The sequence below is a fragment of the Tyto alba genome, unplaced genomic scaffold (assembly GCF_018691265.1).
Source record: "Tyto alba isolate M040663 unplaced genomic scaffold, T.alba_DEE_v4.0 Super-Scaffold_7, whole genome shotgun sequence".
NCBI classification, from domain to species: Eukaryota; Metazoa; Chordata; class Aves; order Strigiformes; family Tytonidae; genus Tyto; species Tyto alba.
Window position 1 is genome coordinate 21977127 of NW_024881328.1, and position 23289 is coordinate 22000415.

The window sequence follows — 23289 nt, forward strand, 5'->3', positions numbered from 1 at the left end:
ACTGTACTGTATGTTCTCAGGGCTTATGATACCATACTGTTACTGCCTCCATTTGTAAAATTGAAGAATGCCATGGGTTCACCTAGTATCAAAGACAGGGACAGTGATGTTTGCAATTAAAAAGTAATATTGCAATTGAGTTATTCTCATCTCCCAATTAACATATATATATATATATATATTTTTCCAAATTTCAAAGATGTCTCCCCAGTTCCTCCAAACACTGTTTTGTCTACACAGGGACCAGTAGGAAAAAAAAAAAGTATTAACGCATAGTAAACCCTGCTAAATTTTTTCTCATTTAAAATTGATCTTTGAGCTAAGTCTCCTAAATACCTTTAAGATACAGTTTAAGTGAAATAATAACTTGAACTGCATTGTAGTAAAGATAACTGAAAAGAAAGGTCAACCTTCCTGGAGATACGCTGATATAATAGCTAATGCTCCTGCACCCCACAGAAATACCTTCGAAAGCAACATCCTTAGCTGTTGCACTGCCCCAAGAGATTCTCCCCGTCTGTGCCACTACAGTGTTCAGTATGTATATTAAAATTTACCAGCTAGCTGCTAGCAAACAGAAGGTATAGACACTGAGTTGTTCTTTTCATTCTCTTAGCAGGGAAAGTAATTTTGGTCTCTCTCCTTTATTAATGCTGATGGTTTTCACAAAGCATGTGTGGGATCTTTAGGAAATCTATCATTCTTTCAAATTTGGCTGAATTTACCAGCCAAAAATTATGGTTAAATATTTTTCAAGCATGCAGTTAAAAGTTAAAAAGACATATAGATGACATGATTGCATAAGACTCATTTATTTGAAAGGGAAGATAAAAATTGAAGGCTGAATTCTGCTGTTGTGCATAATCATTGGGAAGGAAGTGAGGAAAAACTATTGGATCAGTTCTGTAAGCAACAAAAGAAATTGTGGTACAGGTTGCCAAATGGGAAGGAACAGTTTGGTAGGGAAGGATGTTATATTTTCAAACTTATTGAAATGTATTAGAAACAATCACAATGCACAGAAATAAACACATTGGCAATGGTTCTTCTGTTGACAGTCACTACCTAGTTTTAAAAGCACCAGCTGCTAAACCTGGTGTAGTTTCAAAAGCAGGTGTAAAAAGGTAAGTGACAAATGCACATGAGTATGGAAGCTGTATACTGAAATTATATGTTCCAAACAGATTTCAGCTTTATAACAGGACTAAGATTACTGCTGCATATATGGAACAATGAGAAAAGGATTTACAGGGGCAGAAGATGGGAAGATTAAACAAATGTGGACAATTAGTTCAGCTCACAGACTTAAACAGCCAAAAGCTAACTTCTTCACATGAAACACTAGTGTTAAAATCACAGCACAGTTCAGTAATATGAAAATCCCGATTTAGCCTATGTACACAAAGGCCTTTTATTTTCATCTATCTAAATGGCTCCCTTTGCCGACAGGATTACTCTTCTGTGTGTTAGAAGTGAATATCAGATTAGACTAAGCTGTTCTTAGGACATTTCCATATTCAGGGCTTCTGACCCAGAATTTTGTTTTAATTTAGTTATCTATCGATTATTTTCTTATTTTACAACCAGAAAATCAGTGAGCACTGCAGTTCAGTTAAAAGCTCTGGGTCATTTCATTGGTTCTTTGAACAGATCGTAACTACAATATACATCAGTGGTATTGCTGTAAAACAAAATTCCATAGGATTTTGCCTGATATTCTGGGATAAGAAATAAAAAAGGATATATACACAAGAAGTGATCTAGCACCCCTAAAGATCTGTTACCTCTTAAAGACATGCTGATTTATCTCAGTGTTGGGGATTTTTTGTGGAATTTCTCTCCATCCTCTCATATGACACCATCTATTTTTAATGTTGACACATTTACATTTTAAAACAATCCAGAGACCCAGATTTACTTGTATATCTTGTTAAATGTGAATAAAATTCAAACTGAAATGTATCAACTATTTCTGCTCACACCCAAAGTATCTATTCCTTTCCGTGACTTCTCCATAACTCTTTACTTGGATTTATAAATCCAGTAGCTTGTTCGGTGTAACAGACTGTATTGTCACCATAATTTGTGATTCTGTTAAAAATCTCACAATATTTTAGGAGGTATTTATCTTAGGTGTTCATGTCCTACAATGAAAAGCATTTATGACGAAGCCTTAATCTGTCCTGGTTTTGTTTTAGTTGCTGGCTGGGGTTAATCCATGATATAATGTCTTCTGACTGTAAATTAAAACTGCACTTTTAAGTGTTACAGGGCCTAAAGATCTTTTTTTTTTTTTAAAGCCCCAAATACCTAAAATTATAAAAAAAAACGCATGAATAAACAACATTAGCAAGGAGCATCAGAGATTGACAGACCACTTTATAAGAGTAGCTTGAGATAAGTGTTAAATTTAGCCTTATACTGAAATTGTCATCAAAGTCTCTGCTCAACTTCCCATTTTGTTTAATAGATGAAATATCTACTCTAAGGTGATGCTAAGAGTCAAGAACAGGAGGAATCATAGAATGCAAGAACTTGAGAAATAGGAGTATTACCAGTAAGGAAGCTAAGTGAGCACATCCCAGGGGGGGATTGTACTGCAAGTGGGAGATCTAGGGGTAAGAACAGGAATCAGGGGCTAAAGAGCCGGGCTAGTGAGCAAGCCACAAGACAAGGAGGAGGTATAATTATATGCAATGTGAATAAAAACAAAAGCTGAGTATCCTAGAGCAATTAGTGCGATTCACTCCCATGATGGATTGGTAGGCAGCTATCAGTCAGGCTAAGAGATCAGTCTTCAATCCTGGTAGAACCAGTTACGGCCAGGTGGCTGGCTGTCGCTGAGTCTTCAGAAAAGACAACATAAATGTCCAGCTGAATTTCATAAACATAGGACAATTTCCATGAACAAGTATAACATGAAGACTTAGAATATATAAGATACTGCTACAGACAGTATGTAATAAGTGGTCCAATTAGATTTTTGAGAGGTTTGAGTTGCCAATGATCTCAGCCCATTGCTGCTTTCTGCTTTTAGCCTTGCATTCATTTCAGGCGTAGATTTTAATGAGATCCACAACTTTTTCTGTAAATATATTGCTTGAAATAAGCAGTACTTTGTATGTGTGAAAAGAAATGTACATGGCTGTAGACAGTTTATTTATATGCTACAGCAGAAAAAGTGTCTGCAATGCCTGTTGTGAACCCATCAGCACAGAGGTAGACATAGTGAAGAGAATAATGGTGTATTATGCTTCATTTGCAGCTGAAATCTCTTCTCAATTGCCAAAAAAGGGGAAGAGGTACATGGGAAGTACAGACAGGCAATAGACAGAAGTTGAATAGCAAGTGTACCAGAAAAAAGGGGCATGAAATATATTTGATACAGGTGAAAGATGTCATCTCATTGCTTTTTATTTATAGATCTGCACAGATGTGTACAGTGCTTTGTCATACAAAAATTAAATTGATGCAGATAGCTCCAGCAGTAGAGATGTGAAATTGGAATTGGTATGAAGAAAATATTAGAATGAACTAAATTATTAGGGAATAGGAACCACTTTATGCTCTGGTCATCACAATAAAAATGCAATGAATTATTCTGAAGAAATGTTAAGTATCTTACTAATGAGGTCTAGGGTGTCATTGTACAATGTAGGGCTCTCAGATAGGAATTAGTGATAAGCAGATACACCTTTTTTTTAAACAAAGGTTTAAGACTACAAAATACATAATAGCACACCATGCGCAGACATACCCAAAGAAGCAGTCTAATATCCTAAGCAGAAATTATTTCCTGAATGAAAGTCTTCGCAAAGACAAACCTTTTCTACAAACTACAGAAAAAGATACAAACATCATGAACAGAACTGCTTGTGAAGTCCAGAAGTAGCACCAGTTAACTTCTGCTCCCAAAACATACCATAAAGGTATCAGAATCCAGAAAAATTGTCTCGGAATACATCTTTCATCTATGTACACACTTAATTGTTCTGAGTGACATAAGACTTTTTTATTTACTTCATTAATACCTGAATTCTAGAAGGGAAGTGAATGGGGGAAGGATTCAAAGATTCAAGAGTAATTGAAGGGACAGATTGAAAGCTAGATCTATAATAATGCTCAGCTCACACCAGTTTCTCACATTCTGACCCCAAAATGCAAGTGTATTGTAATAGTTATGATTACACACCAGCAAGTGCCATTTGGGGTGCCACCACCTACAAGCTTTGTAGAAAGGAAGTAAGTTCTGTGAAGGTTGAAGTAACAGAATGAATCTGATTCATTTTCTGTGAATTATTTACTTTGTTTTTCTGAAAAATGAGCACAAGGCTTGCATGAAGATAATGGATATATGTATTGTACATACAAGTTCCCATTCCTATAGGATAAGTCACTGTAGCAATGCTTTGAAGTTAATGAACCTTCTCAGGTCATTACAGATAAAATACTGCATTTCCATCTTTAATATGAAATTAATGAACTATTAGTTAACAACTTTTGAATTTAATTTCTGGCACTGCAGAAGCAGCAACAGTGATTTCTTTACAGACATTTGAGATGTATAAAGATAGGCAGCAAACACTAACTCTTCAAAAATTTCCCAAACTGTTTTTAATTACTTTTCTGTATTTTTTTTAAATTAAGACTTAAGAACTTTCTTTTTTCTAACACATAACAGATCTTATGTTTATTTCCATCACTGTGAAATGGTAATGGTTTATTACTTAATACTTGATAGGAGGATGAGTGTTATTTACAACTCTTAATTTTCTGAATTTTAAAACTCTTTGATTCAATTTCACAAAGCACCAAAATTATGTTTTTGATGGCATGCATGAGAGAATGCAAACTTGCTGGTAAACAGACACCTCAAGAATATCTCTAATGGTAGCTGTTCCAGCTGAGATAAAGAATAAAATGCATTTTCTTAAAGGACAAGGAGTTATTTTTACCTGTCTTTTTATGTTTAAGTGCTTTCTTTTTTTCTTTTAATGAAAGTGCTATGGCAGAGAATTCATGTTTTGGTTGAACACAGAGCAAGAAGCAAGCTAAATTATATACTCAACACAAATCTCATGCAATAATGATGAAATAAGTGTAAAATTATTGTAATCAAAGCAGACACTTTATGAAGTAAAGTCTCCTCTAAATTCACTATGTGTAGGCAATATAGAGAAAATGGAAATGCATTAAAAAAAGATGAAATTGTAGACTAGACTGGCTAAAAGTTTTAATGAGACTGTAAAATATTATGATAAGCCTCTGTTTAAAATATACTCAGCCTTTGTCACTGCAGTATAAAGCAGATAGAAACTTAGCGAGACGTCAGGGAACATAATTAGAAGTCAAGCTGGCACAGAATTATGGTTCTCCACAAACACAAGGAGCCAGTTCTGAGCCCCTGGCCTGTGATGAGAAGTTCTGCTGACTTCAGCACTGAGAAAAAATAACTCAGATAATTGTGGGCTGCAGGACTGGACCTTGGTAATTACTTAATCTAAAAACAGAAGAGCTTCAGTTTAGTAAGGGTGGCATGAACTTTGCAACAAGCAGCTATTTAACAAAGAGGTCAAAATCTGCTGCTGCTACTAACTAAAGAAGCATCCACTTAATCTCAGGCAGCATACAGATGCCCTACTTAAAATATATAGCAGCCATTACAAAAGAAACTGATATTTGTAGTCAAATTTATCATCCTTGCATTGTCATACACAGACAGACATGCACAACACTATTAGATTAGTTTACATTAGTTTCAGGCAGGTTTTTTTTCCCTAACTCCAAGGCCATATTTTAATAGAGGTGTTTCGCAAAAGGTTTAATGTTTAGAACTGGGTAAATTCCATTCAGCTTTGCAAGGACAAAACATGCATAATAAGGCTGCAATTCAAGATCTTCTAGGAATAAAATTTCTCCTGAAATATCTGACATTTCCAAATGGAAATACAATCAGAACAAATCAACACCCGAGATTGAATTCTAGGCTTTACAGAAACAGCTACAAAAAATAATAATGACAAAACATTTCATTCCAAAATATGAAAGTTTTGAGCATAGCCAATAGCTTCTAGTTCTTCACCAACAGTTCATCAGTCTTTAGCTTACAGTATAGCAAGTACAATAGTGATCATAATTGTTTTCTGTTTGCTTAAAAACATTAGTAGTGAAGCTTACTGAACTACTCTGGCTTGGTTAAATGCATGGCAAAAGTCAAGCAATGCCTATTTTCCCATGCGAGGACATCAATGACATATGATCCTACACCTTTCCTTTCAGATCAAGTCAAGGGAATTAGGTAGCACAAATAGCTGTGATAGATAGGTGGCATGAAACAAGTCATACTACCAGACATCATCCTCTGCAGTGATAAATTCTGTAGTGAGCTGGATGTCTGGGGAAAGAAAAGAAGGCTGAGGAAAATGAATGTGCCTTAAACATGATCTTCATCATTCTAATGAGTTATTTAGTTACACATCCCTCTCTTATTGCTAAGTAGGAGGATATATCATGATAGCCGTTCTGCAGAATAGTCAGCATCACAAAATCAGGTTCCTTTTACAAGTTTGTCTGCTTAACACCTTATTTGTGCACATACCCAGTATTTTGTATTTGTGCCTGTCTGAGAAAGTTTTATGTATACAAATCTTAAAAGTATCCAAGGAAAAACAACATCATCTATCATACTTCTAAAATGGTTGTCAAGAGTCAGAAGAAAGTATTATCAGAAATTCAGAACTGAATATTTTTAAAATTATCTCATTCAGAAGTGGTCCTATATTAAACATATACAGACAACAAGGTGTTTTGGTTCCTGATTCTATCACTTGAAATTATTAGTACTCCCCATCCTATTTCTTCTTCAGTGTTCTAGAAATCATTTTATATGCTGCCCCCACTTTCCTCTCTTCCCCGAAAAACTTCGACATTGCATACTCTATTGAAAGTTTCCTGATTAATCACAGCAACTTTTCATGTGACTATTTAGTGAGAAATAATAATAAATTATATTTCTAAAAAGGCTTATTTACCAGTGTGAAAAGAACAGCTAAAAAAATAAGGGCAAATAAGGACCTTCTAGTATACTGAAAACATCCATTTTCTTCATAGATGAGATTCATATTCACATCTAAACATTTTACAAACATCTATACATAGTTTGTTACACTTGCAGTAACATAAACACATTGCTAGAAGAACTAAAGCCACATATATACTGGTTTGGGGTGCCATGGAAGAAACCAGCATCAATGCTGGCAAAACCATCAAAACCAGCATCCTAGGGCAGTTAGTGAGCAGCAGCTCATATCCACAGTGCTCAGACCTAGCAGGAATAGATTTGCCATGTTCTTACTGCATCTAGCTGGTTTCCTTGGGAAAGAAGCCTACAAATCAACAGGATGTATGAGGTGTGGAGAATCATGGAATCAGACTCTGAAACAGAAGAAGTCAGACAGATTGACAGGCGTTATCTTCAGAAAACCTTTCTCTTGGTCCTAACTCTTTTACACTTGCACTTTCTCTGTTTTCTTGCTACATGCTCCTTTGCTTTTTTGCTATCTTATTTCTTCAAGTTTTGTTTTGAATAATCACTGTTGCCTCTCCAATCTTTAAGTTCCTTCATGCCTTCATTTCATTTGCTCCTTTCTTCATCTGTGGTGGGAAGAAGAATAATTTTTTTTTTTTTTTTTTTTTTACTACAATACCTATTATTCTGTAATTACTTTCTACCAGTAAAAGTATTAGGGCTTTCTGACTGCTGGCTAGCACAGTTCTGGTGGGGAGGATGGATGAAATACAGAGCGCTCTTCTCATAGACAGTCACACCTGAATTGAGGAACACAAAGTTGAGGTGGGGATTCTGAACTCCCAGGCCCCCCAGACTCTTCCTGGCATAATCTTTTACCAATTATACAGGTTATACTATTGTCTTCACAATCCACTCACTCATCTGTAGTAATTTACATTGTTGAAGTGAAACCAGACTGAAGTAACACATTTGAGATGTTTTTCATTATCTGAAATAATGAAACCTACTTATACTTCAGATTCTAATTTCATATACAGAATGGAATCTGCTGTTTGGTTGATCTTAGTAACTGAACTAATCCATTAGACTAATTCATACATATTGCATATACATGGAGAACAGAATATACACATTTCAACTTGCAGCTTAGATGATGAATTTGCAAATGATTGTCTGACTGACAAAAATGCAGAAAGAAACAATTCCTTGGTAGAAATTATATAGGAATCTTGCTGGATACTCAGCTCTTGACAGATACTCCAAAAGCAGCAAATATACCAGGCATTTATTCCCATTTTTACCTGGACAGAAGATTGTGACCTTTCTTTTGACATTACACCCCAAAGCTGTTGGGGTACAGTCATCTTATATTAACTTAATAAGCTAATATATACAGACTCTCTCTCCAGGCAGAAGAGTGGAACCAAAGCCACAGGGAAGATAGCTCAAGGAAGCATTTATACTACCGTACCATCTTTTGTGGTGGGTAGAAACAAGACCAAGTACTTGAGTTTTGACCACTTTAGCAAGATTTCCCATTTGCTGCAACTTAGGTTAGCCTTAGCACTTGGGTAACAGTCTTCAGCGCATAATAGCTGAGGACTGCTAGGAGATTTTTAACAAAGAGCCCTCTCCTCTGCAGTGCATACACATTCTTTCTCTCTCCACATCAGGGCAAGAAGCCCCAAATTTAGTGATCAGCAAGAGCCTTGTACAAGATTGCTCTCTTTTCTAAAAGCATTCCTCTAGGGAATTAAAAGAGATCAAGCAGTTTGAGAAAGGGCAATCTCAGCCTGGGCTGAATACAAATCAAATATATAAACAAAGTTGCACATCACTTAGACTTACTGCTGGTAAGTATTGACAGCAGCATGGCCTTTTCCTTTTCCTCAGACTGTCTTCTCTTCGAGTCTAACTCACATAGATCAAAATAATTATATATACCGCTCTTCTGTACTAGTATCAAGATGTTCCTGACACTAGCTGCTGCCAGGTTTAAATGGGATGAAGGGTTATCTATTAGGGCAGACTTATTAGCAGACATTACTTTTAATAAGGATTTAAGAGTGCCTACTTTGTGTGCAAGCTTGTTCACTTCCAAAAGAACTGTAGTAATAAATAGTAAATTCCAGTCTGAGTTTAATTTCCAAAGCAATTCTATGCTTTCAAAATGATTAGGTTACAATTCCTTTCCATCTTTAAATTACAAAAGCCAGAAAGAGTTCCTCACTGTTTTGATTCTGGTTAAGATTTTAAACTGTCTCTTTCAGATAGGTGGCCTAAGAAAGCTGCACAGTTTATCTCCTACCTGCTTAAAGGAAACATTAGTTCATGTCTATTTTACACCAAACTCAGACTGGAAAAGGAATGATTGGTGGGAGAAGGGAGGAAGCTCAATGACTATGGAGATATGGAATTTTGTAAGAAGTCCCAGTGGAAAAAAAATAATGGCAAATGTATTAATGTTTCCGCAACTCAAAAAAAATTAATGAAAAAAATGAAAAGTAGTATATTTGCATCTGCATAAATAGAGCTGTTCTGAAACTTTATTCAGATTGTTAATGTTTTCTCACTGAAGGAAACAGAACAATGATTTTTCTTCCACTTCAGTTATGAAACCAAGGCAAATGGTTTCCTTCCTGTTTATCCCACCACACCCCTTCTGAACTATTTGCCTGATTGACAGGCTACATCCCAAGTGAACAGAGATTTGTTTAAAGGTGAGAGGAGAGTTTGGAATGGGACTTAAGGCTGAAGACTGTACATCAGCCTCTAGCACTCATGATAGTCAGCACTGCAATGCTCACCTTAAATGAGATAATATAGGGAAGGTAATCTACAATCAGCTAACAAAGTTTAAAAATTCAGGTTTTGCCACATTAAGCTCTAAATTGCATTTAATGGATTGATGGATAAAGTCTAACCAGTCTTTTGGCATATGAAGACAAACCACTATATTTGATTTATTTTTTATTACAAAAGTAGTGAGCCTAACACCTAAACCGAATATTTTTAATTTTAAAATTATTTTGAAAAATTTAAGGAAATTGTTAATTTTTAATTCAAATAATTAATAGGAAATTTTAAAAGTAACCGAGAGAAAATCTGACAGAAAGCCAATTCCAAGATATCTGAGCTACAGACTTTTTCATACTTTTGCCTTTGCTGCACCAAAATATAGTGGCTATTCATGCAGTGCCTCTATGCCAGAAAACTTCCTGATATAAAATCAACAAGAATGAGACCAATTACATATTCGGACCTATATTTCTTCCTTTCTCCAATATTTTGAATAGAAGGGTGATTTCTATTTGTATTCTACAACTTTGAAAGTCCACTAATTGTAAGGCATTCTAGAATAAATTTAAATAGTCTGGATGAGCACCATCCAATTTCTTATGGACAGGTGTTCATATAAAAATTCAACAGTATCAGCAACAAGCTGGCAGTTACTCATGGAGTGAGGGGTGTTAAGAAATTATTTGGCTCACAGCTGAACTTCCTATTTAACCACAGCAGTGATCAAATTAAGTCAAGGTCAAGTATGTGACAGAGCAGCTGTGCCATGCAGCAGATAAGGACTGCTGGTGTATATATATAGTACGTTTGTTTTGATTTTTTAATCCACCATTAGTGTCTTGCAGTTCAAGGCTGCTGAAGGAGAGAAAGTGGCCTCCTCCACTCTCAGTCTTTACTTCAGGCTCCCCAGCTTCAGCTCCTTCCCAGGCTGCTTGGAGCCTTTGTGGTGGAGCAGCCCCCTAGCACTCACTGCATCACTATAGTAGCTCACTGAAGTCTATAAGCAAAGCTCTACAGCTGTCCTATATGGCAGAATAACTGACAAATCTTTCCCCCACTGAATGAATGATGTTTAAATCTCCCTAACAGAATGAAATGACTGTATTGCGGGTGAGGTTCTTGGCTGCTGAAAATCTTACTCTCAGATGTAGCCCAGCTAGAACTCTTATTAACCACTACAAATATATGCTTTCAACATAGAGTGGTTTTGGCCTCTGTAATGCTTTGGCTTCATAATCTATGATTTTCCCGATTCAGTAAATGAAAATAAATTGATTTATGGCAGTTAATGCACAGGTACTGAAAACAGTGGCTGTAATTGTTTGGTACCATCTGTCCTCCTCTTATTCCATCTGTTTCCTTCACTCATTGCACTGGAATCCTGCTTCACAAAATGGAAACCAAACCCTTTTGTGTAGCACAGTGCAAGTTACCTAGTTACCCCAGCTGAAAGACGTTTTCAAAATATATCACTCTCCCTGTACTCTGTAGAAGGCAACAGACATTGATTTTGTTGTTAATATATGTCCAAGCAATCCTCCTTTCAACAAAATATACAACTGTCAGTAAATTACCTCTAATTTCAGATTGCACACTTCAAAAGAATACCATAAAGGCTCATCATCTTAATCAATTATTGATTACACCTTGGGGACTTGCCACTGATTCCACTTGATGCTGCTTTTAAAATGGTAAGTACCTTCATAACCATACAATATTATAAACTGGTTTAATTTTTCATAGGTAATGCAACAGTATAGATGCACAGCATTATATGATTTCATTGGACAGTATAGCTTTTATTAAACTGTGTTGACTGAATTTTTTTATCGTTTAACAGTTCTTTGGCCTGTTAATGATTTAAGATTTTGATTTGACCCTTTACACTAAATGTAAGTATTTAACAGGAAAAGAAAACCTAAGAAAACTCTCCCCGCTTTACAATCAAAGATGGAAGATATAATATAAAAGGCTGAAATTATTTTTTTGATAAATTTTCTGTAGCACAAATACAAAAGCCACTACTAAAAAACATTTATTCTATGGGATAATACAAACGAAAGATACTTCCGTTATCTCATCTGTAAGGCAGTGTGGTAAGTGAAGTCATTCAAAGGTCAATAAAGGGGGGGGGGTTGCTGTTGCTCTATAAATGGGCTCACACTTTAAATATCAGTTTCTCAGTACTCATGGTGTCTTTCTTTCCTATACTAACATGGTATTTAGAATATCTACATGCTTTAAATATGCTGTTTTATGCATTTACCACTTCATTAGTAGCATCATATTAAAAGGGAATAGTTAAATTTTATTTGCAGCTACAAAGGACTTTTGACAGATACTGAATTTATACAGAATAGAATATACAAGAATACTAGCATAGAGTACAGTTCACAGGAACATGCACTTAAACACACAACTTTGACTAAGATGATAGTAATTCTACTCATCACTTTTTTTTTTTAAATCCCACACGTTATTTTACCAAAATTTCACCAGCATAACTGCCTGTAAGAATGTTATTGAGTCAAAAGCAGTAAATTACCTCTTGAGACACAGAAGGTGCATTTATAATAGAAGGGACTTGAAAAATATGTAGTGAGAACTTAAGTTGGAAATTAAATGTTTTTCCAAGATGAAAAATGGAAACAAGTGCTGATAATCGCACTTTGTACAACAGAACTTTCATATTAGATATCTGTTACAGTGATGTGACTAAAAAAAAATGAGGACTGCAATTCTTTTAATCTTCATGTGTACATTTAAATACATATAGCCCATTTCTCCTTTCTATGGCAGAGTTTGAATTACAAATGAAAGCAAAAAAACAAATGGCCGGTATTAATCATACAGAAAAAAAAAATAAAGTCTATATACCTCCTCTGGTCTTTTAAAAAGCATTAATAATAAAGTATTTGCATAAAGTTAAAGCAAGAAAACACTTATATATGAGAAAACATGCATCTTTTTGACATTTGTGAGCTACTGCTCTTGATCTGCTCTATAAATAGAAACTAATTATGGACAGACTAAAGACAAGACAATGCCCTAGAAAATAACAGAGACTCTCTTTTTTAAATATACGCAAAGTAGGGTGAGTAAATCGATATCATACAGATACACAAACATGAAACACATTTGAATTCTAAATCTTTTTTGGTCTAGTCTTCCTCCTTTTACAAGCAATGGTTAAACTTCCACCAACTCCATTCAAAGCAGAATCAGCCCTGATGCATTCTTTCTCTAGTAATATTTTCTGGCCTACAGAGTATCAATATTGACTGTGAATGTCAGAACAACTGTACAGGCTCTAGGAGCCGGGGGGGGGGGGGGGTGGGGGTGGGGGGGGAGTATTCAGTCCTCTAAACAAATGCTCGAGCTCTGACTTTTAAGTGAAGACAGATCAGCAAGTCAGCTGCTGTTCATACTGCTTTCTTACTCATAAGCAAAAACCAGAAGCTTGGGGAGTGCTTAGTAACATAAACCATTCCTTCCAAGGAATTTGATATGAGTTTTCTTTTAAAATAACTATTCTCCTGCTTTGGTTATAAATATAATTTCAGAAACAAGTATGATCCAAGGCTAAATTCCAAACCCAAAAGCTGACAGAATATAGGGGTCAGCAGTGAGGTTGAAATTTCAAATTAATATGCTGAGTCAGTCCTGACAAGGTGGGTGTTAAGGCTTCTCAGTTTCAGAGTACTTCAGCTGCTGTCTTTGGACAGTAATGTTTCCCAGACTCACTGCAGAAGTGCATATCAAGCTGTTTCTTAGAGCAAATAGCAAACTGTTTATATATCAGCAAAAGGAGGCTGGCAAAGGACAAAATAGAAGGCACTTCAGCCACCCATAGCTGGAGAGCACCATTAGAGAAACTGAAATGGAACCAAGTGGGAAAAGTTATCTTCCCTGAGAGCTGGAGCAAGGAGGTTGCTGGATGGAGCCGCAGAGCTCAGCCAAGTTAAAAGTTGCATGCTGGATTTCACAAAATTGAATACAACCATGCCCGTTATTTTTAACATCTGCACTAAGAGAAGGGAGATTAAGATGCCAGAAATGATTATCCTTCACAGGCAGAGTCACTCAGAAATCCAATCTGTATGATTGCAGATACTTGCAAACATTGATTCACCAGGATAGAGCACTGAGCTACAATTCCCATAGTTTTAGCGCCATGCAACAACCAAGCAGTCAAAAAATTTGTCCCGTTAGAACAGTGTACAAACTGACAATCTGCTATGCTGCTTTACAAAATCATCATGGGAGGAAATATCTTTAGGTTTGCCTCAACCTACCATCTGTCCACACAAAAAGTCAAAATGCATTAATTTACATACAACAACTCGCCAGCCAGTGGCAGCAGCCATTAAGCATTATTCTTTTCCCCCACCCTTCACCTTCAAAGGGACTAATTCTGTATCCCCCTTTCAGTCATGGCACACACATTTTCTGTGAAGAAAATAAACCAAAGCAACTGGATATATATCAGTGTGCAAAAATGCACAGTCTCGGGTGGCATACACAACCCAGTGCGCATGCTCTCCATTTGCTATGTACTGCTACCCTGAGGTGCAGACTATTTGCACAAATACAGGGAATGCTCAGAGTCAGCAGGAGGCAGCACTTGTAGCCTAGACCAGTCCTAGCCTGAGCCTTCAGACACCTATTTCAAACCAGCTGGACATTAACTTAAATAGCATTTACTTGAGTTTCAAATAAATTACACATTCTTATTCCTAACTTCCTGTTTCAAGAGTGCAACAACATTTTAATCTATCCCTAAAGTGAAGACAAAATGAATCATGTAAATCTAAGTGGATACATTGGGCATGCTAAATGAAGAACGGGCATAGTCATTTAAAGTAAAAGCAATTAGATCACAGGGAATGCATTTAAATACATACAGCAGCAGTTATTCCATTTCCAGCTACTTGAGACTATGAGACCATAACCTGAAAATTTAGCCAATGACTTTTGGTTTGTAGACAAGTGCTAAACTGCAGGATTTTAGCTTTCCATGGTTAACTGATCAGAACATGCTTTTCATTCATTCTTGCTTTTCAGATTTTATTGTTAATGCAAAAAATCTGCATAATGCTGAAAGCTGAAAGTGCAGTGTCAAATAAATGGAAATTAACATCAAAATATCAGGGCCTGTTGCACTTTTTGGTTATTTTTCATATTTAATTAACTGAAAACTTCACTTCTGAATTTTAATTCACTAACAAATAACATCATTAACACAAAATTATGATGGCCTGTGGTGTTTCATGTCCTTCCAGAAGGTTGACTTCAAAACATACAAACTTTGGAGGGGGGTGGTGGCAAGCAGGAAACACTCTGGAACCACCTTATCTTGCAAAATTTCCTGTACAAACTCAGATTGAATGCGATTGTGGAGGTGAGAATAGAGCAGGGATTACATAAAGCAAACTGTGGGAATGATGAATGGAGGAACTTATCAAAGAAAAAGGGAGTATCCTCAAGGCAGGAGATACAACAAAATAACTATCTGCATTAATTTAGAGAAAAAAAGAAAGCTGTTGACAACATGTTCACATAGCCTTTTGAAAGACAGGGAATTAAATTGGAAGGATTAAATAGGATTTATCAATCATCAGAGGGATACATCTCTTTCTTTTCTCCCCTCCCACGTTCTGCATCATCAAGTTCAGCATTATCAGTAGAACTTTTTTCACCTTCTCAAATAAAGTTATGAACAGCAGTCCTGATGCATGGCAAAAGTTGCTCAGCTGTGCCTGGTTCTCTCTGCTACTGAATAATCTATTGTAATCAATGTATTAAAGAATAAACCCAATACAATTTCCATTATGGCAATCTGAGCAGCTATACTAAAATTACTGTTAGCTATGTATGTACATGCTGAGTTTAGCCCTCTGTAGAGGACCCCAGGCTTGGCATGAAATTGCTCTTCAGCTTTGATAGGCAAACAAGAACAAACAGCACTGATGTTCAGATCATCACAATGGTGCTATCTACGTTGCAAAGCAAAGAGGTGAAATTTCACTTCACTCAAGCATCATATCTCATAGAAAGAAATAGCAATTGCTTGCTTTATTTATACAAGTTTAGAGGACACTGACATGCATACATACAAAAAGGAGCACCGAGTGCAGTTCTGTTAAGTGCTACAGGAGAACTGCAGAAGAAATGTGTGAAAGAGAACCATACATAGGCCCAGCCCTCAATAATGTCAACGTTGCATATATGTCCAGGATAACCCTGAAGTTATGCCAAAACACACTATGCTAGTGGCCAGTCTATTACTTGCTTTATTGTGCCAAAGCATTTATAGGTAAGTGACAACTGCTTGGTAGCTCACACAGGAACTTTTGATCTCTTCTGGTCAGGTTATTGCAGCCACCTATCTTCTATTTCTTGCATTAATCCTTTGCTGTTCCCTTTGTCCCTTCCTTTCAGACACTGTACAGGTTTTGGCTCAGTAGAGCTAGTTTTCTTCATAGCAGTTCATAGGGTGCTCTGTTTTGGACTTGCAACCAGAACAGTGTTGATAACACACCAATGTTTGAGCTATTGCTGAACAGTGCTTGTGCAGCATCAAGACCATCTCAGTTTCTCATGATGCCCAGCCAGCGAGCAGGCTGGAGGTGCACAAGAAGTTGGCAGGGGACACAGCCAGGACAGCTAACCCCAACTGTCCAGAGGGATATCCCATACCATATGGTGTCATGATCAGCAGTATAGCAGGGGCAAAGGAGGAAGAAGGGGGGACCTTTGGAGTTACGGTGTTTGTCTGCCCAAGTAACCATTATGCACAATGACACCCTACTTTCCTGGAAATGGATAAGTAGCTGCCCAGCAGGGTTAACCCACAACTAACAACAATACCCAGTTATTTTAATGAGAAGCAAAATAGCCATGCATCCCTCTGTTGTCCTTTCTGCACCTCTTTTTTCTTCAGTTACTAACAGAAAATTGAATGAATTTATTAAGATCTAGAATGAAAAGAATACAAATGTCAGGCTTTTACAAGGTCACAAAATACTCATGTTTAATTCTAGCAAGTTTGTGTATGAATGGAAGAGGTCTAGACTGCATCATCTGTCTAATTTTATGAGTATTTCAGTTACACTTCTGCTTCTATTTCATTCCTACAGACCATGTCATCTAATTAGTCTTTGTTTTACAAGTTTATTGAAATACAGTTCTGTAGCCAGGCGTATTAGTCGTGCTTATCTGTTACTAACATAACAAAAGACAGTCACAGATACAGATAACTCCTACTATCAATCCTCTTCTAAGAGACATAAGCTAATTTACTGCACTGATAAAGCAAGATTAGTTTAGATTCACATATAAGATAAAAATCGTCTCAAATAATATTGCATATGCAGACCAAACCCAAATCAAAAAATAAATTACATTACATGGTTTGACACAGAAATACAATGGTTAAAATTGCATAAACCTAAGTAGGTCAGAACTCCCACTGATTTCCATATGAAGTTTTGGCATTTTGTACTTGTCTTCTCTCTGAAAATATATATCTATGTGAAATAAAGTATTTTGTAAAATGTTTTTTGATTTCATAACTTCATTTTCATAGTGTCATAAGAATTTTCTGTCTAAAAGACTATTCTAGAACAACAGGAAAATACATGCAGAATATTCTCTTCTTGAATTTATTCAGTTAACACTAACTGCCATATTAGTGAATAACAAACATTTCAGGTAGACTGAAAACCATTTTTCTGTTAGAAATGCATTAGAGATGTAATCTGAGATTTTGCTAATATATCAAGAATTAAGCTCAGGGAAAGATCAATAAAGTTTTATTGATTGCAAAATGAAAGAAAAAAAAAGTTAACAGCCATATCTACTATTGGAATTTTCATTAAGACAATGTAAGACCTCTGGAATGTATCTTTGCATATGGCCTGACTGTCTTCCATAATGACATCGTTTTGCAGAGAAGAATCTTTTGATGAATGATTAAAATACCAAAGCAATAAGACATTGAGAAAGAAGTAGCAAATGTTTTATACTTCTGTCAATTTATTTTTCCTCCAGGAGTAAAAAATGCTTCACAAAAGGAATTTAAATATTTGAAGAGCAAAATACGCTAATAAAAAACAATCTCCTCTACATAAAATAATACTATATACATGATACTTCTTCAGAGGCAAATCAGGCTATCTGACTACATAATACATCTGGCACAATGTCAATACAGAATATCAGAGGGAAAGAAGAGAAAAGAAAGTAATGTTTTGAAATTATATTACTACCACAGCAAAAAAAGGATGTAGATTTTTACCTGATGCCATTGTTTCTTAAAGAACACTATTCCCATTTATCAACCAAAAATAACATTTACCCCTCCTTCAAAAGCAATCTGGAAAATTAATCTTTGTGCTATCTATAAAGAGCACACAGCCTGGATATAACTTTTCTAGTTAGTTGTCACAGCTGATTTAAAAGCTATGTGAACACTGCTTCTCAGATATTATTGTGGACCAAATGACCATTCTTTCAACCTCCTCTTATCTGTCATCAGAGAGATATGAAAACACACTCTGCTTCAGCAGGCTCTTGGTTGTTCTTCTGCACTGAAAGCAGTAGAGGGTTCCTATAACATGAATTTAGTTTGGGTAGCAATGATACTGAGGCATTACTGTACACGCATAGTGCCACTTTCTCTAATCACATGGCAACAGTTTGAACATTCATAAGCATTTTAAAAAGTATGAACATATTTAATGCTGGGGATTCAACACACCAGTAATGCTTCTCTCACCACATTTTTTCTGCTATTACACACACAGAGATAGTCTCACATCCTCACCACTTGCCTTAATGTTCTAAACCTGTTTTTAATATTTCCATAAATTTTTCCAAATCTTGTTGCCTAACCTTTAGTTACCTTGTTATTATCTAACTTCCCAATTAGTAGTAAATTCTAAAAATTTTCAACTACTGAATAATCATTATCTTAACCTAGAGTTTGTAGTCATAGGACCATAACCTATTTCTTCTACCAAGTACTTCAAACAGTAGTAGCCAATAACAAAGTTAACCTTTCACTTTCATATTGTGATGAATGTCACAGTGAGCAGAATGAGTTTTCTCACTGATTTTAATGAGATTAATCTTGTATCTAATTAAGATATTTCTTCTCAGCAAGACAAAAATTGCTAAGCTTCCAGGCTATAAATCTCCACTTGAAAACTCTAGTTTCTTCATCAGACTTCTCTAAGAAGTATTTTTGACTTGTACCCAGACAGGCGACCCAGGGTGCTGCAGGATAGGGCTAGCATAGCATTATACTTGTCATCCAGAAATAGGACAGATTGTTTTGGAATCTTACCCTTAATCATATTTAAGCATAGATTCCAGAGACTATGGACTAAAACACAGCACTCTGAATTCCACCTTGTATCTTCAAAAACATCTGTTTTCCTACCTTCTCTGTCTGGATAACTCTATTAAAGAGCACTGATTATGCTGCTCTCTCTTTCAGAAACAGAAAGCTAAAGCATACAAATATACTTGTCACAGATAGAAGACACAAAACAAAACATAAGAAAAGTCTTTTGTGCTATACAACTTATAATACTAGTCTGAATAAAGGGCCAGGACTAAGCATTGTACACATTTGTGTATCCAGAGCCCAGTGAATTTGACAAGTTTTCACAAGGAAGAGCTTATAGCACGCATTGTGCTCCTGATCAAAAAAGTTTGCAGCAACTCCAGCTTTAAGCAATATAAAAAACCCCTAGATTTTTAGTACTCAAAGGTGGAAAAGCCTGAAAGAAATCTTGGGAAGTCTTTAGGCAGTCTGAATTTCCATTTCCACCTTGAATACAATTCTAACATGATCGTGTAGATGAATTTGAATTTACTAAATTCTGTGTAGGAAAAAGTTCTGTTTTCAAAAACAAAATTGTATGACACAAATATTTGAAACAAAACCCTTTCCTCCAGCATAATAAATGGATGAGAATTAATTAAAGAATTCTTTCTCCAACAGGCATTTAGCAGGTTTTACTCATCTAATTGCTTTTATAATGACAAAAATCAGTCAGGTGCTTTTTTCAAAATAGGGAAGAAGCAAAGTTATCTCATGATGAGGTTTGAACCATCTTTAGTTCCTCCTCTTCAGAACTTTTTTGTGAAAGAGATTTAAGAAGAGGTTCAGTTGTGCCAAATTAAGGTTGTAATGACTGATCAATAGATAGGTTATCAGATTCAAAACCAGAATCTTTTCTATCAAAGAAAAAAGGTTCACTGGAATGCAAAAGCAGTATGCTTTTTGTCTCACTATATATAATACTGAGATTATAATTTAATTCTGGACAGCATATTAGCCAAGAACTTAATTTACTACTCCTCTCTTTTTTTTGGCTCACTGACCGTAGCATAGGGATGTGGATAAGACTCAAGAGTCATTCTAGGGAAAAAGAAATTAAAAAGCCAACTCAAGCTCACCAATTAAACTACATCCCAGCCTGAAAACTGCTTTCAGTCACAGAATGGCAGACATATGCACCTTGCCTCTGAAGATGATGAAGTGGGCTTCAAATACATATCAACAAAAAAAGTATAAGATAATATCAGGGAGTCTCTTGTTTCTTTTTAATTGGTAGCTCTTGAGTTTTGTTCACAGGCAATTCTAACAGATTTTTGTGTTCAAATAGAAAGAAAGCTGCCTTTGTAAAGCTTTAGTTCTGACGGAACACCGGCGATATTTCTGAAAATGTACCTGTCTAGAGGATGACTAAACCGAGACACATGATGTCTGTCTTTCAGATGAGCATCTGCTCAGCTTAGGAAAACCAGCAGCCAGGACATCATGAGTTAAGGAAGTTGTTTGCAGCTTTAATAATGCACTAGTACTTCTATTTCAGTTAATATGCATTTACTTTTAACTTTATAACACATTAATTTGTCTGGTTTTGAAATAACAAATGAGTGAATTTGGGGTTTTTTTTTAAAAAATAACTTTAATTCTTTCATCCAAGATATCTTGCCTAAACAGAACTGATAACCAATCAGCATTACATATTACTCACTTTCACTGTTTTGCTATAATGCCCCTAGGTATAGAAACAATGCTTACTAATGATAAATGCAGAGAAAAACTCAGGCCCATGAAGAGATATATAATGCATATGTTAGAATCTTCTTACATATATGTGGATTATCTTGACTATCAATTCACAAAAAAAGGAAAGCTTGGGACCTAGAGGGTACATTTTCAAAGCTTTATATAGGGAGGTACGCTCATTAATCCTATTAATGAATAATAGGATTAATGTACACGTCACTTACATGTGGCTTTCAAAAAGTTCCACATTTAGACCAAACTTAAGGAAGCAGATGAAATAAAAAACAAAGTCCTAGTAACATATCAGCCAGTGATTATTCCTTTCTATTCATGTATAAGCTGCTCAACAGTACTTTAATATCTTTGTTGGAATTACCGTTGCTTGAAAGCAGTAATTCTAAGGCAGATTTTATTGTTTTGGCTGCTAACATAGAAATGTTCCTGTCCTGCTGAATCTTCCATTTCTTCTTTGCACATTGTAAAAACAGGCACACTGACACCTCTATAAAAGTTACTACACAGCATAACCGTGTCCTCTATGTTAAAGAGGACATACAGGTTAATGAAATGTAAGATCAGCATTTCTCTGACAGTGTCTGCACATCTTCTGGTTGCCAAGCTACAAAATACATTAAAACTTTTTGTGTTTTCATATATGAAAACAGCTTTTGGCGAAAGTGTCCAAACAAACATCTGTCGATGACAGTTTTTTATTTGCTTACAGAACACACATTACATCATGAGGATCAAACTTATCCACTTCATCACTCGCAGACAATCTAAAATACTCCACGTTTAGTTGCCTGAGGATTTGCCTTTCTTATCTCTTTAATCTTGACAGAAGGACCATAAAAAGCACAAGGTAAAGTCAGTTTTCACAGTTACTATGCTGGACCCTCTTATTAGGAAACAAATCAAAACCACAAGCTCATTCCCCAAAAGCTGCAAAACAATTTCCATACAAAAGTGATTTTGGTGAGAGTAGTGACACAAAAGAAAGATTCTCATCAAAAATTAAAATCAGCTATGTATCAGCTCAGATATAAACTAGATGACATTTCTTCCAGGCGTCTTGTGTATCCATCATACCCTGCAGAATATTTTCAGGCTGAGCTTTGTTGAACTATTAACTGTTTTCACTTAGAAGAATATACACCAGAAATAGCTGATAAAAGCCTTTGCAGAAAAGTAATTGAAGCAAAAGTTGGACATATGATGAATTTCTCTTTATCTTGGAAAAAGTACTATGGTAAAATAAATTGCATAGGACTACTTCTGCTATTAATTTTCAGCAAAGCATGAGCATTTCTACCACTGATATTAAATATTCTCAAATCCAAACACAGGGACTTTACATGAAAACCAACTATTTCGTAAGATACATGATAAAAAACCTATTTACAGAAAAATTCTAGGAAAAAAAATAAGAGAGGAAATTTAAACCAATTGAACGTTGACAAAGGCACATTTTAGATGCAGTAATAAGGGCACACCCTTCAAGCTTTTCAGTTTTACAGATAAGAGTGCAATTTAATATTCTTAATTCTATGCAGATGGTTATTTTTACTCATATAAAGCTATCACAAAAATGTCCTAAACTATCACTGAACTAGTACCTTCCATTTTACTCTATAATTTTCTGTGCATGGTAGAGGGGTGAGACCATTACTTATATATTTTAGTGAAAGGTATGAAATGAAACTTAATCACAGGGTTCTGAACATCTCCTACTATATAAGTTCAAAGCTGAAGTCCAAGTATTTTGAACAGTGCAAGACAGTGATCCTGAAACACAAAAATAAACTGAGTTTGGATTAATACCTGCCCAATTACACAAGAATCTTAGTGAAATACCACCAAAAGATATCCACTCCCCCAGAATAACATCAAACACTCCAGGAAATGAAAATTGTCTCATAAAAGTGTTTAGCAATTCTGTTTTTCTGCTCTGTGCATCTGGTGCCTATATATAGCATCTCTGAATGAAATAACCAAAGGGCAGAGCAATGACAAACTCACTGAGTTGCCCAAGCAGAATTCTGCCTCAAGCTCCCACCGAGAAAGCAAGTTGATATGAACAGTAGCCAAGGATGGGCACTACCATCCACTGACTATGCCTTCAGTTTCAAGCTACCTTTCACTAATAATAAAGTAACATTCAAAGCACAAACCTTGCCTATTCCCAGTTTCATATGAGAGCTATCATGTTGTTTCAATCACTAGTCAAAGCACTGAAGCTATCAAGCAGGTATGTTGGACCACATGAGCCACTCTTGCCAAAATATGGAGATGGTTTAAGCTCATGTCTCAGTTCTGAATATTTCAGAAGAAGAAAACAGAATCTGAGATATTAGCTTTAAAGGACAGACGA

General features: G+C 35.8%; 1 protein-coding gene across 4 annotated transcripts in view; it reads left to right on the plus strand.

The window, feature by feature from the left end:
- Positions 1-23289, plus strand: part of B3GALT1 (beta-1,3-galactosyltransferase 1) — a 220613-nt gene that overhangs the window by 148584 nt on the left and 48740 nt on the right. For 3 of the 4 annotated variants that reach the window (XR_006164529.1, XM_042783936.1, XM_042783937.1), the window contains one exon: positions 11416-11520. The exons of the other annotated variant lie outside the window; for it this stretch is intronic. The gene's annotated coding sequence lies outside the window, so the exon portion shown is untranslated. The remainder of the gene's footprint in view (positions 1-11415; positions 11521-23289) is intronic. 4 annotated transcript variants of the gene reach the window in all.